At 45.2% G+C, this 15,826-nt stretch overlaps 1 protein-coding gene across 5 annotated transcripts in view; it reads right to left on the reverse strand.

Moving 5' to 3' along the window:
- SYN3 (synapsin III) overlaps positions 1–15,826 on the reverse strand; it is a 498,442-nt gene that overhangs the window by 420,975 nt on the left and 61,641 nt on the right. The gene's annotated exons all lie outside the window — the stretch shown is intronic.

Consider the following 15,826-nt stretch of genomic DNA (forward strand, 5'->3'; position numbering starts at 1 on the left):
AGGCATGATGCTGTCGAGTATGGTGAGCAGAGATACTGAAGGAGCTTAAGTAGGGCTGATGTAATTTATTTCTGTAGATTTTTTTCCCAAACGGAAACTTGTGATGACAAGAACATCTCATCCATCAAAGCTCTGAGAAATTAAAATGTTCTATCCTACCTTAACATGCTTTCCTTTATTTGGTTTTCATTTCACACGTCCAACACCATTTCAGTGCTGTAGAAATGAAAAAACCATTCAACCCTCCTTTTCTACCCACTGCTACCCACAGCTTGGGCCTCACCTTCTCTCCCTAGAGCTGCTTCCCAGGGGTCTTTCCTCTTACCTTCCTTCCCTTGATTCAGTCCACACATCCAGGGACCAGGGTAAAGCCCGGCGCCAAGATGAGGGCCTGCTGCTCCCTCTGCTTGGGCCTCAGAAAACATGGCTGGTTTTAAACCCCAAATATGGAGTCCCTGCTGCCCCCTACAGCCTGAGCTTAGTGCTGGACACTTCAGAAGGACCAGAGTGTCAGCATTCTGGGTGCTAAATGCTGTGAAGAAAAATGAAGCAAGTGACATGACACAGAGTGACTGAGAAGTGTGCGTGGAGAGTACCATTTCAGAGAGGGCAGTCGAGTACCTCTGAGAAGGTGACACTGCTGCAAAGAATCTGAACAAGCCATGTGGATACCTTGGGAAAGGGGGTTCCAGGCAAAGAGAACAGAAAAGCAAAAGCTCAAGGCAGGGTGTGATTGCCTGAGTTTTTCAAAGTTTGTTTCTTTGCGGTAAAATAACTGCAATGTAAAATTTACCATTTTAACTGTTTTCTAAGTGTATAAATCAGTGGCATGAAATATATTCACTTTGTTGTGCAACCATCACCACCATCCAACCACAGAACTTTTTCATCATCCCCAACAAAACCCTCGTGTCCAAGAAACAGTAACTCGTTCTCCATAACTGCTGGTAACTGCTACTGTACTTTCTGTCTCTATGAATTTGACTATTCTAGGTACCTGATACAAGTGGGATCTTACAATATTCATCCTCTTACATCTGGCTTATTTGACCTGAAGTTTGTCCATGTTGTAGCATATGTCGGAATTTCCTTCACTGTAAAGGTTGAATCATATTCCATTGTATGGATATACCACATTTGTTTACCCATTTGTCAATGAACCTTGGGTTTTAGGTCTACCTTTTGGCTACTGTGAATAATGCTGCTATGAACATGGGCTAACAAACATGTTTGAATCCCTGCTTTCAATTCTTTTGCTATATACCCAGGACTGGAATTGCTGGGTCATGTGGTGATTCTGTCTGACTTCTTGAGGAACCACCATACTGTATTCTGTAGCAGCTGTACCATTTTACATTCTTTCCAGCAATGTACAAGGGTTCCAATCTTTCCACATCCTCATCAATACTTGTTTCCTGGTGTTTGATTTTAGGGAACAGTGTGAGAAGGCCAGTGTGACTGGATCAGAGTAAGCAAGAAAGACAAGAGCAGGAAGAAGGCCAGGGAAGTCTAACCATGAAGGGTGTATAGCCATGCGAAGGACTCTGGCCATCACTTACAGTGAGATTGGGAGCCTCTGGAGAGTCATGGGTTGTGGGGAGTAACAATCCCATGAATGATAAGTTAAAACCCAATGCTCTCAGCTCCAGAAGCATGGGGTCTTAAGGCTAGCACAAGCCTCTCTTCTTTCAGGCTGCCAGAGGGTTAAGTAAATGCAAACACGGGTAAATGCAGTGAAAGGAGATATTTCCTTCCCCTGCTGACACACCTGATGCAGGAAGCAGACTCCTGCTCCCTGGGAATGAGAGGCCTGGCCAGACTTGTGCTTCAAGAACACGAACGTCGCCTGGACACAGGATGGCTTAGCACTTCCCATGTCAGTTTCTGAGAGCTACTGAACAGCCTAAGGCCCCATCTGTTTTCAATCTTGTTAAAAGGGCCTCGTGTGCTGGCGCCTATTTAAAATAATGCACACATGGAGTTTCTAAAATGAAGAAGAAAAAGGGGCCATGCTTTCCCTGCCGGCACAGCTTATGTGTTTACTTTGGAGCTGGTTTCGGGAGTTCTGAGACAAGACACAGCTAATTTCTCTTCCCGGAGTTGATTTGCAAGTCCCCACAGGCTTTTACTCCAAGCATTTAAGGCAGCTTGGTATGAACTGGTCACCCCTTCAAAAGGCCACTGTGAAATATCTCCAAATTAAGGCTGGGCTTGGGAAAGGAGAACCCAAAGCCATTTTCCTCCTTGCAAAAGGGCTGTTTTCCCAATTCCTTTTCCTCAATAGAGACTTATATTTTTAAAGGCCGAGTTCTCCTTTCTCAGATGTTCCTTTTCTTCCCAAGAGGCCATAGCAGTTTCAAGACAGTGTGACCCAGATAGAGCCCAGAGTCAGCGTGAATCTAATCGCCAAATGGGGATTTCCAGGGTCAGAGTCAGGGGAGAGGAGCCCCCTGCAGTCTATGCACTCCCGTGCGGGGAAGCAAAGGTGAGGAGGCTTCTCTGTCCACATTCCGGAGGCAGGCAGCCCCTATGAGCTGCTGAAACAATGTCATTCCTGAGTCAAGAGGGTATCTACACATCCAGGGCCACCAAGAGCTGTAATGGGCCATTTCTGACCCTGCAGGCTCAGGAAAAACACAACATAATTGTAGAACCACTGTACAACTTCATTAATAATGGCCCCACAGGCCTGGGACTTTATTACTAACCTCCCCTAAACTAGGAGCAAGGGAAGTTCAAAGAGGGTACAAGACTGAACATGTTCATGGTGGCCCATCCGTGGCTCCTATCCTTTTCTGCTTCTTCACACCTTCTTTGACCCTCACGATCTAGTTGACATTGTTTTCACTTGATGGCAGCAATGCCCAGCAGCAGAGGGGGCAATGGTTATCCCAGTGGGTGCAATGGTAGAAGTAGCAGGAATGAAGAAACGCAGGAGAAGCAGGGGTGTTGGTCTTTGGAGAGAAAGACACAGAAGGAGTGATGGTACTAAGCACGGCTAGTAGCAAGAGGACTGAAAAGCGTATGTGTGACCTTGGTAGCTCTGGCAGCAACATTATAATATAGACTGTTTGTAATCTAATATCACTAATTATATTTACATTAGGATTACAACATATAATGGTTAAGCACTTACTATGTGCCAGGTGCTGTTCTAACGGCTTTGTGTGTATTAATTCTGACAGTAGCCCATTAGGTAGGTCCTTTTATCGTTGTTGTTGTTGTTCAGTCACTAAGTTGTGTGTTACTCTTTCCAACCCCATGGACTGCAGCATTCCTGGCTTCCCTGTCCTTCACCATCTCCTGGATATTATCATTATGCCTACTTTATAGTTGGCAGCACTAAGGCATGAGATTAAATATAATTCCCCAAGGTCACACAGCTGGGAGGTGATGGATCAAGAATACAAATACAAGTCATCTGGCTACAGGATCCCTGCTCTCAAATACTCCCCTAGGCGTCTTCCAACCCATGGCAGAACCCAAGGCTAGGAGAGCAGCAGGATGGAGGGAGTGAGAATCCCTTCTAAAGAGGATGTCTATGGAGTGGGATATTTTCTGGAGGTTCAAAGGTTCTGCATCAGACAGAAGAGTAATTTTTACTTTGTAATTTGCTTAAATACTGGGTCCAGGTTCGATGCACTGATACTGGATGCTTGGGGCTAGTGCACTGGGACGACCCAGAGGGATGGTATGGGGAGGGAGGAGGGTTCAGGATGGGGAACACATGTATACCTGTGGTGGATTCATTTTGATATTTGGCAAAACTAATACAATTATGTAAAGTTTAAAAATAAAATTAAAAAAAAAGACTTAGTTAGAAACAAAAGAGTTTATTTCAAAAGATGGCTAAAAAGCAGCAGTATGGTGAGGCTTTGGGGTTAGAGAGGTGTGCTAACCAGGTCTTATTTTCTGTATTCTGATGCTTTCATATCTTTCAGGCTCACTGAACCTGGATGGACCACCTCTCACAGAGTTAGCCAGAACCTGGAGAAAGTAAAGACGTGCCATAGAGAGTACCTGTCAAACGTGAGACAACCATCCAGAGCCCATACTGTAATGACCTTCTCTACCAGGCTCTGATGCGAAGAGATGACCCATTGGAAAAGGCCGTGATGCTAGGGAAAGTTGAGGGCAAGAGAAGAAGTGGGCAGCAGAGGATGAGACGGTTAGATAACATCACTGACTCAATGGACATGAGTTTGAGCAAACTCCAGGAGATGGTGAAGGACAGGGAAGCCTGGCGTGCTGCAGCTCACAGGGTGGAAGAGTCAGACCAGACTTAGTGACTGAACAGCAACAAGTAGGCTCTCACTCTGGGCCACTATCTCCCCCGACCCCCAACAACCCAGGGCCAAGTGCCAGACAACCAGGGACAGCCCCTACACCCCAGAGCCTGCTGAAATTATTCAGATTAGTCAATCTAGAATGTGCTTACCATGCCTTGCCTTTTCCTTTCAGTGGAACCACAATAATAAAGGCTCTTGCCCACATTTTCCCCTTGCTCCCTCTGCCTCTAGACTGGCCATGATGCTTCCCCATGGGATCCCCACATCGTGGTATTCTGTGCCTCCTGCTTTAGGGGACTATGAGTATGAGACAATTCTTCCTTCATGACAGTCATTTCTGTGTCTGCATGTCTTATCATACTCGCCTATAACAAATCGCAGGTCCCTACACAACACCAGGCTTGGTCCAGCCCTTTGGGGTTTCACCTGGCTTTGGGCCTCTGTTGCAGGTTGCTGGGTGCACAACCAGGGCTCACATTGACTGAGGTAGGCTGTGTTACAAAGATCCAAGAGCAGGAGGTGTCTATTTCATTCTGCAACTTCCTCGCTGTGGGATCTTGGGGAAATCATAGAAACCTCTGCCGTGACATTTTTGTAAGAATGAAGGAGAAGGTCCCTGCCCCTTCTCTGTCCTGAGGCCTTTAGTGATGAGTAAAAGGAAAAGGGAAGGTGAAGTTTCTTCAGAGCCACCTGGGAAGCCCACATCATCATAAACTGAAGTACCACCTCCTGTCTCTAGGGGCCCACAGGGCTCCCTGCACAAAAGGAATCATCTTGGAGTTGCTTCAATCTAGTACAGGGTTCCCCAACCTTGGCACATTGACTTTTTTGAGTTGGATAATTCATTCATTGTTATGGAAGGCTGTCTTGTGTACTCTAAGATGTTTAGAAGCATCCCTGTCCTCTTCTCATAGAGGTCAGCAGCATCCCCCTGTTGGGACAACCAGAAACATTTCCAGGCATTGCTAAATGGCCCCCAGGGGCAAAATCACCCCTGGTTGAGAATTACTGATACAGAGAAGGAATGAGTTAAGCTCTCTCCCTTATTCTCTTTTCTCCTCTCCACGTCTCCCTTTTCCTCTTCTTTCTCCTCCTCCTTTCTCTCCCCATCTCTCTTCTTCCAAAATGCTTGATGTTTGCAACCCCAGGTACCCCTGTGGAACAGCAGGGCTCTAGGGGCACAACTGGAAAATAGTTGCTCTAGTGAACAACTCCAGAGATTGCCAGAATAGAATTCAGCACTCTCTTGATGGTGGGTCTTGGTTTTATTTCCATCGTGTATTTACCAACTCAGCTCATCTAGCGCGATCCAACCACCTCATCCATAATTTACTATCCTCTTTAAGTAGACTCGTATCAAACCCACAGAATGTGAGAACTGAAAGTTCCTTTGGGGCTACCGAGTGAGTTTCATCTTGCTGCCAGCTCTGGTTGCTGCATGGAGAATGATGAAGCTGCCCTAAGCTAAGCCTGCCTTCATCGAGCAGTGGTGTCTGTTGGGGGAGAGTTGGCAGGTAGAAAACACTCCATGCATCTGCCAGTTTCTCCTTTACAAATCAGTCAACCCAGATCCAAGGTCCTCCTGGATTTAACTAAAATGAACCAAATCTTACAATGTGATGAACACAGTAATATTGCTATTACTACCTCCATTTTGCAAAGAAAGAAACTGTAACCAAGGACACGGAGTCATATGCTCAAAGTTCCATAGGTAGTAAGAGGTGGTGCCAGGATTTGATCCTTGCTCTTCTGATCCAAGACACAGCTCTGTCCATCATACCAAACCCTCTTGAGATGTCTCATCTTCTGAGGCAACAAAGTTTCCTCCACACAAATACTACAGAGCAGTAGTAAGAATTAGTGAAATGAGCCTGTTTACTTTCAGATTCTTAATGTCATTTCCCAATAAATATAAGCAAAGAACAGTTAAAGTAAGGATTAGAAGAAACCAGAAGCGACACAGAAGGGTGGTGGGGGTAGCAGATGTGTATCCCAGAAATGAGGGGTGAATTAGCAAAGTCAGGAGAATCTGTTTTATAGAGTATGGACTGCTCGGGAGCCAGGAGTTCAAATCCTGTAACCTGCATTGCTGGACCTCTCTGAACTTTAGTTTCTTCTGTAAAAGAAACGGGTAACTCCAAAGGCCACCATGAGGATAAAGTGAGGTAGCTGTTGTTCAGCTGCTCAGTCATGTCTAACTCTTTGAGACCCCACAAACTGCAGCACACCAGGCTTCCCCATCCTTCACCATCTCCCAGAGCTTGCTCAAACTCATTTTCATTGAGTCAGTGATGCCATCCAACCATCTCATCCTCTGTCCTGTCCTCCTCCTTCCTTCAATCTTTCCCAACATCAGGGTCTTTTCCAGAGTCAGCTCTTCTCATCAGGTGGCCAAAGCACTGAGCTTCAGTTTCAGCATCACTCCTTCCGATGAATATTCACGATTGATTTCCTTTAGGATTGACTGGTTTGACCTCCTTGCAGTCCAAGGGACTCTTAAGAGTCTTCTCCAACACCACAGTTCAAAAGCATCAATTCTTTCATGCTCAGCTTTCTTTATGGTCCTACTCTCAGCATCAGGGGTGTGTGTGTGTAGCAAGTGCTTAATATTTAGGACTTTATTATTATTATTACTATTATTGGTATTATGAAATACTAAATTTCATGAAGGTATTTGGGGGGAAAGGAACCTAGTTCTAAACTGATTTTAAAACCCCTCCCCAAAAAAAGCAGTGAGGTAAGAGTTAGGTTTTAGACAGATGGGTAACTGGACAAACAGGTATACAGATAGTTGAAGAATGGACAGATAGATGCTTATAGAAACAACATGTGGGGGAACCAAGATGCAGAACCTAAGGGAAAGTCACTATAAATAAGAGATCATCTGAATTAAGTATTAGCTCTCCAAAGACCCTCAGAGGCACCAGTGAGCAGAATGAGGAAGAGAGGCAGTGAGAAAGCCGCGGTGGTGCCTGGTTAGGGGGGGCCTTGGTGCTGCCGAGAGATTTTGGCCTGCTTCCCACAGACATTAAAGAGTCTGGGCCACAGAGAGCAAAGGGAGAGAGAGACCAAAGTGGTTGTATGAGAGTAAGCAAAGTGAGACACGTGATCAAAACCTGGTTCTGTCCAATGAATGCAAATGTGGGGCTCCTGGCACTTGGCTGGCCCAGCCACAGGAGGTTCAGCCCCTTCGTTTCCCCTGCTTTTCCTGGCAGCCAGAGGGGAGGGCTGACTGTCTCCTCTCTGTCTGGACAAAATGTAGGCCCTGAGGTGGGGTGGGTGAAGAGGTCACCTGGTTCAGTTCCACCTCAAACAATCTGAGAACCCACCCAGAAGCTCATGAAGGGAACCTCAGGGAGGAAAGAAAGTTCCAGAAACACAGGTAAACCGGTCCCTGAGAAAATCAATCTGAAAAAGTGCTGTAGGCAAGAGGAAGCAAGCCTTTTTTCCAGGTCCAGCGGGGCAACAGGTGAGCCAAAGAAAGCAGGCAGGCACAAGTTCCAATCACAATTCTGTTGCTAATCCCTCAAATACCTACTTTACCCCTCCCAGCCTTGGTCTTGTCATCTGAACAATAATAGGACTAAATTTAGCACTGTGAGAAGCATTAGAGCCATGAAGGGCACACAACTGACCTTCAATAATAATTTTTTTTTCTTGGTTTTAACATGCACCCAGAACCCCCTACATGCAACTCCGTGCCCCTTAAGGGGACTCAGTTCTACTTCCCATCTGCCACTGCCCTCTGCCATAACCAGGTTTCTCCCTTGAGAACTCCCACAGCCTGACTTGGCAAGGAGGAGACAAGCTTGGCTTTACTGTAACCAGCACTATGACCTTGGGCAAGGAATACCTGGTGACTAGCCTTGGCTCTAGAGAAGAGATTAAAACAGGCATTAAGATGCAGGGTCAGCGGTGCACCAGGGCTTCTGGAGTATTCACATCTCAGGTCTTTCACTGACCGACCGCTGGGTGGCCTTGTGTAAGACACGACCTCTCGTGTCTCAGTTCCATCAGCACTTCCTTGGTGAGGTCACGGTGAGGGTTAAGCATATACAGATAAACTCAGACAGTGGCTGGCCTGTTGTGTTCACCTAATGTTCACCTGTATCACTGGTGTCAGATTAGTGCTGTAGCTATGTCACTCACCATGCCAAAGAATATTTGGGTGAATCTGTTTCCTGGGAAGTTCTTACGGTAGATCCGATATTTTCTCTGTAGCTTTTGCATTTTCCCCTACTTCAGATTATTAGACAAATATTTATTGAGCACAGATTAGGTATCTGGTTACTGGAAACACCTACTAAATACCTGAATAAGTAGCCAGTGGTATCGTGCTACTGTAACACTGTGTGTCTTTTTCTCACGGCTCCTGATCAGTTTGCAATTGTGGTGTATGCATGTATGTATGCGAGTGTGTGCAAGTGTCAGTGTGTGTGTGTGAGAGAGAGCTAGAGATCAATTATGTGATTAACATCTGTATTTCCCATTAGACTTTAAGCTCTATCAGGTAGACACTATGTCTATTTTTAATCACCTTTTCAGTCTTAGCACTCACCACATAGTAGACACTCAGTAAATATTTGTAGGTTGAATAAAGATACTGTCCATGTTCTCTATAAGCCCAGAGACTAGAGGGAGTGACAGGCAGGTGAACAACTAATTTCAAAGTAATCTGGTAAATGGAATGATAGAAATATGCATGAGGTATGCGACAGCATGGTCAAGAGGCACCTTACCCTCCTTGGACAGAAGCAGCTCAGGGGAAGCAGAACAGAAATAATGCCTGGGCTAAACCTTAAGGAAAGGTAGGCAGGGCTCACTTGCAGAGGACCCTGTAGGCAAGTCTGCAGCCCACAGAACAAGTCTCATGGACAGGTCAGTCCTTACACGGAAGAAGAAATTCACCAAGTCTTTTTCAGATTTTTACTTCTCCAGATACACCTTCCCAAGTAAAAGAGCATCTGGAGTCAAACTGTGAATTCCAGCTCTGCCACAGGTAAGCTGTGTGGCCTTCAGTAAGCCCCCCAACCTCTCTTAGCCCTAGTTTCCTCATCTGGAGAATGGGGGTAGAGCATCTGCTCGTCATAGAGTAGTGATGAAGATAAATAAACTAATCTGTCTGATGTACTTAGCGTGTGCCCAGCACCCAGTGAGCATGTGATTAGACATTGGTTATTTTCACTAATCCCTTCTGAGTCCAGACTACACAGCTGTCGTGTACATGACAACACCATCTGTGGAAATTATCTCATGTTACCCTCTAAACTCCCTGAGAGAAGTGATCCAAGACTTCTCTTAGGTTCAGCTTAGGTTGATTTCTACTCTAAAGGAAGCTCCCTATGTGATGTTAAATATACATACTGTAGGACATATAAGCTCATTCTCAGATACCAGCTTCTCCTCTCTTTCCCAGGGTCTAGAAAAGGCAGCCACACTGGATATGATCCAAAAGAAGCCATTTCAAAGCATGTGTCCTGTTTATGTGCCGGCCACACTCCCCACCTCAGGAGATTCTGGTCAGGGTGGGCTGGGAGATTCCTTAGACAATCTAATAGATTAGTTTCCAGTTTAGCATAACAGCTAGACAGATTTCTGCAGTGAAGTCATCCAAGTCAATTAAAAGGCATTTTTCCCTGCTGTGAGTTCAGAAGTCCCTTTGGTTTGTTCCAGCTTTCTGGGATGTTTCATAATAGGTTCCACCCTGGGTTAATTAATAACCCTTGATTCCTACTGAAATGCAAAGACTGAAATCCTGTGTGCAAGCACATCCGGGCAGGGCCTGCTGGCAGGGCTGGGGTGAACCCAGCAGGGCTCCTCTCATCAGGGAGTGAGCCAGACCCCAAACAGTAGAGATGACAGCAGAGCTGGCAGCAAACGTAAAGAATGGCTGAGCAAAAGCTGGAGGTCAAAGCTGGAGAAATGGCATGGGGAGAAGAGCATAAGTAGTTGAAGAAATCACGAGGCCAGAGATTCAGCAGGTTGGGAGTAAGCTGGAATGTGGGTGTGAAATGGGTCAGAGCAAGTGGCCAGGACTGTTGGTGAACAAGATGAGGGTGATGGTGGTCACTTTCATGCGTTGCCAGCTCAAACACATCCTGCGGGTTTGGTTCCATCCTCTCTGTTTTAAGGAAAACAGGTTATCCCTTCTATTCTCAAATACAAGTTACAGGTATGAGAATGAAGCTCAATGGGCTAAAGAACACCAAGTCAGGGATACACACACATTTTATGAAGTTCTTTCCATGAACCTTCTCCCCAAGCATAATATTCCAGGATAAGATGTTTTTTTTCACCCAATCCAGAGCGGAATTTCCCTGCCTCCAGCCTCATGCCACCCAGTCTATCTTCTAAAACCACTATCAGCATGTGCATCCTAAAATGAAAACATGATCATATTACTCCATGGTTTAAAAAGTCCAATAAATATGTCTCACTCCCCCAGGACACAATTCAATTTCTAACCGCATGCGTTGCCATACAAACCCCATCCTGGATAGAGACTGTTTTCTTTTTCAGCTTCATCTCCCACCACCCTTTTGCATGCAACCTCTACTCTGGTCATTTCCCTGACATGTAACAAATTGAAATTTCAAACATACTCTTTAGTGGGAAGGCTTGAATACCTGACTACCTCACTACCCTGTGTGCACAACTGTACCCTTCCTGTCCTGACACTTGGCTAATTCTTGCCCCCAGGCCTCTGTGAAGCCTCTCCTAAGAGTGTTCCCAGGCAAGGTTGACAATCCCTCCCTCTTCTGTGCTCCACTATGCTTTGTATGATCTCTGTGTCAGCACGCATCCCAGTGTACAATAGCCACAGCCCCCATTGTTTATTTTCCACCAGAAGGAGAACCCTTTGAGAGTGGTGAGCTCTGTCATTAAGGCCACATACAAAGCATGTGCTCAGTAAGTGTTTCTTGAACAAAGGGGCAGGTTAAGATATGGCGTTTTATTTACTTTCTTATTACACATTCCTCAAGAAATTAAAGGGCTTATTATTTTATCCTTCTGATACAGTAAAGCGTCTGCCTGCAATGCAGCAGACCTGGGTTTGATCCCCGGGTTGGGAAGATCCCCTGGAGAAGGAAATGGCAACCCACTCCAGTACTCTTATCTGGAAAATTCCATGGACAGAGGAGCCTGGTAGGCTACAGTCCATGGGATCGTAGAGTTGGACTCAATTGAGTGACTTCACTTTGTACTTTTACAGAACCTCTAACTTGATCTCCACTGGAATCTCATCTATCTATTAATACAATATTGGAGTTCCCTGGTGGCTCAGATGGTAGAGAATCTGCCTGAGGTTCAGGAGACACAGGTTCTATCCCTGGGCTGGAAAGATCCCCTGGAAGAGAGCATAGGAACCCACTCCAGTATTCTTGCCTGGAAAATTTCATGGACAGTGGAGTCTGGAGGGCTACAGTCCATAGGGTCACAAAGAGTCAGACACGACTGAGTGACTAACACTTTCACTTTCAATATGATATTAAGAGGGGACAGGACAGATGTTGATGGAGTGGGTGGCAGTTAGGAAGGGTAAATTACAGAACTTGGCAGGCATAGGCTAAGGAGTTATGAGCAGCAATTCCCGGTGCAGAAGATGGACCTGCTTTCATGCCCATGGCTCCTTTCTTCTCATCACTGGTTAAGGTATAGTCACACCAGGAAGAATCACCCAACTGGCAAAGCAGTCCTGGTTACACTTAGAATCAGTACGGCTCTCCAACATGGTATCAGCACCCCCCCATAGTGCAGCTCCTTCATTGACCATCAGCTGTTAACAGCTGTTGCTCACCCCCACCCCCCATTCTTGAAGAAGAAAGCCTCTTACAGGTAAACATGGAAAATATGAACTTCAGAGTTAGAAAATTAGATTTGTCTGCTATTAAAACTATCAGTTCAGTTCAGTTGCTCAGTTGTGTCCGACTCTTTGTAACCCTATGGACTGCAGCACGCTGGGCTTCCCTGTCCATCACCAACTCCTGGAGCTTGCTCAAACTCATGTCCATTGAGTCAGTGATGCTATCCATCCATCTCATCTTCTGTCATCCCCTTCTCCTCCTGCCTTCTATCTTTCCCAGCATCAGGGTCTTTTCCAATGCGTCAGTAGTTCTTTATTATCAGGTGGCCAAAGTATTGGAGTTTCAGCTTCAGCATCAGTCCTTCCAATGAACATTCAGGACTGATTTCCTTTAGGATAGACTGGTTGATCTCCTTGCAGTCCAAGGGACTCTCACGAGTCTCCTCCAACACCACAGTCCAAAAGCATCAATTCTTTGGCGCTCAGCTTTCTTAACAGTCCAACTCTCACATCCATCAGAAGTGACCAAGAGTTTCTTCAAAGGGTAAGACAAAAGACAACACTGAAGTAAATGTAGTAGGAAAAACAATGACATGGGAGATGGAAGCCCAGGGTCTCCCTATTTTGAACTCCAACAATAATCCGATGTGTATGCTAGGAATAGTCACTTGCCCTCTGTGAACCTCTGGATTAGATGATCTCAAAGTCCCTTTTTGACTCCACCCTTCTATGACTGTATCATGTCATCCATTCACTCACCCATACACTCAACATTCGATGAACACTTTGACCAGGACCTGTGCTACCTGCTATCAAGGAAAAGCTAGAAGTTTATACCAGGTGTCAATTAAATGCCATGTATCAATGGGAAATAATATTGGAGATATTTGTGTGTGTATATATATATATATATACATATATATATATATACACACACACACACATGTGCATGCGTGCTAAGTCAGTTAATTCATGTCCCACTCTGTGAAAACCCAATGGACTGTAGCCCACCAGGCTCCTCTGTCCATGGGATTCTCCAGGTAAGAATTCTGGAGTGGGTTGCCATGCCCTCCTCCAGAGGATCTTCCTGACCCAGGGACTGAACCTGCGCCTGTGTCTCTCACATCTCCTGCACTGGCAGGAGAGTTCTTTTACCCCTAGCATCACCTGGGAAGCCTGTGTGTGTGTGTGTGTGTGTGTGTGTGTGTGTGTGTGTGTGTGTGTATAAAGAATAAAAACACAGATATAAACATGACATGCATATACGTCTATTCCTCAACTACACAGCTAAGTTCTCTACAGAATGGATTATATTCTTTCCATTTCTGAATAATCCCACATACTGACACCTAGAAACTACTCAGGCAACACGTGATCAGTGATGTGAAGGTGGCTGTAAAAACAACTACTAACACTTAGGCAGCACTCTCTGGATGCCAGGATATGCTTTGCATTTTTCACATGTGATAATTTATTTCATTCTCATAACAACTCTATAGGTACATATTGCTGTTGTTGTTATTATTACTTTCATGTTACATATGAGGAAAATGAGGCACAAAGAAGTCAAATTACTTGCTTAAGGTCACTTAGGCTGAGATTCCAACCCAGGTGGTCTGGTTCCAGAGTCTGAGCTATTAACACTATTTATGTAATCTATAAATATACAGCTACACTTAAAGACAAACAGTAACCCTTGGGGGGAAGAAAAGAACAAACAGAATTGTTAACAGGGGAACAATGCAGCAATAAACCAGAAACATCAAATGATGAGTCAGAGCATCAGGGTTAGTCGGGAAAGGAGGAGTCTTGCTGGAAGAACATCTCATAAGAGCTTGTAATTTATCCAGTAGATCAAACGAGTAGGGTGAGACAGGAAACAATGGTAGAGTGATGTGCTCAAAGAACCCAAACAAAGAGAGGAAAGGCAAAGAACCTGAAGAAGGCAAATTCAAGATCCAACATATTTAAGCTGACGGATATACTTTGGTAAAGAATCTGCCTGCAATGCAGGAGACCTGGGTTTGATTCCTGGTTCGGAAAGGTCTCCTGGAGAAGGGAATGGCTACCTACTCCAGTATTCTTGCCTGGTGAATTCCATGGACAGAGGAGCCTGGTGGGCTACAAGTCCATGGGGTCACAAAGAGTTGGATATGACTGAGTGACAAACACATTCTACTTTGGTTAAGAATGCGGACCCTGGACTTGACTGAAACTGGTTTCAAATCCCTAGATCCCCACATTCTTACTAGCTGTGTGACTCTGTTTGGGCACTTTATTTAAACTCTCTGAGCCTCAGTTTCCTCAGTGACAGGCATATTATGCAGGGTAAATGCATTAACACAGAGGAAGGCTGTAACATGGCCTCTAGCATACAGTCCCTGCTCAATATGTTTGCTACTATCACCACGATTATTGCTTCTCCATTTCTCTATTGTCTTCCTAAGTCGGTGAGCCTAAAGGCAGACCAAGAGTGGTAATAAATCTACATCAATCAATGTTATGGTTAAGCAGAGAAACACTTGCTCCTCTAATGAGTTATGTTTCAGTTAATAGCCCTAGTGTCCCACCTGCTTTTTTTCTTTATTCCTCCAGCTGTTTCTTAAATTTGAAAAGGAAAAAAAAAAAAAAACCTCCATGGAGACCTGCACGCTTTTAAAAATAATACAAAACAGAACGTCTGAGGTCAGGGTAAGCCAAGCCAAACAAATAAATCTTGCAGGATTGTGTTAACAAAACAAGGCTTAGTGGATCAGAGCGGGTAGAGTTCTGCCGGATTCAGCCCTGCAGAGAAATACCAAGCTCTGGTGAATTTCAAACACAAGGAGGTCAAATATGACGATCAAATGATGAAGCACTTCAGAGTTCAGCATCGATGCTTGGGCTGGAACCAGGAGAGCATTCTGTGCATGGTGGTCTCCAGGACCCACGAGGCATGTAAAGTCCTAGAAATTCAGACCCAAAGGGCCTTATAGATCATTTGTATAACCACTGTGGAGGGCAATTTGTCAATATCTATCAGAATTATAAATGTCCTGGGAGGCAGACTCTGAGATGAACATTAGCCCGTGAGAAGTTCATTAGGAAGAACTTTGGGGATCACCACCACTGGAAGGGAAGACAAGGCAAGGAGGCAGGACTGGGCAGAGAGAGCAGCTGGGCTGCACTGCCGTCTCAGCAGATGCTTCCACCAACTCCACAGGGAACTCTGAAGCTGGGGTGGCCCTTCAGAGTTGTCTCAAATTGGGATAAAGGAGCTAGGTCTTTACTCCCTGTGCCAGCCAAGGTCACAGGAGATGCGCCCTTGGGCAAGGCAGCCCTTTTCATCTGAGGGAGGCACAGAGTGAGGGCTGACAACTGAGGGCTGTCTTCTGGTATCAACTCCAGCAGCTGGGGGAAAGTCCTTCATTCTTCAAGGTGCATTATAGCAAGCACCACATGCAATACATTCATAACCACTTTTTCTATTCTAGATAGGAATCCTAGGCGTATACAAACAGATGCTTCAAATGACATAGGTTTAGCATTGTTTATAATAGTAAAGTTAAGGAAAATAAATGATGGTATATTCAAATAACAGCCCCTCAGCAACCATTAATGAGAATGAGGCAGCTCTGCACATACTTTCAAGGAATAAACTCTAAGATACACTGAACCACAGGGTACGTGTGGATGGACTGCACTGCTCACTTGTTGACTGCCACTCAGCCCCACACCCATCCTATCCTCTCCT

This window comes from Bos indicus, chromosome 5, assembly GCF_029378745.1.
Source record: "Bos indicus isolate NIAB-ARS_2022 breed Sahiwal x Tharparkar chromosome 5, NIAB-ARS_B.indTharparkar_mat_pri_1.0, whole genome shotgun sequence".
In the NCBI taxonomy this organism is placed as follows: domain Eukaryota; kingdom Metazoa; phylum Chordata; class Mammalia; order Artiodactyla; family Bovidae; genus Bos; species Bos indicus.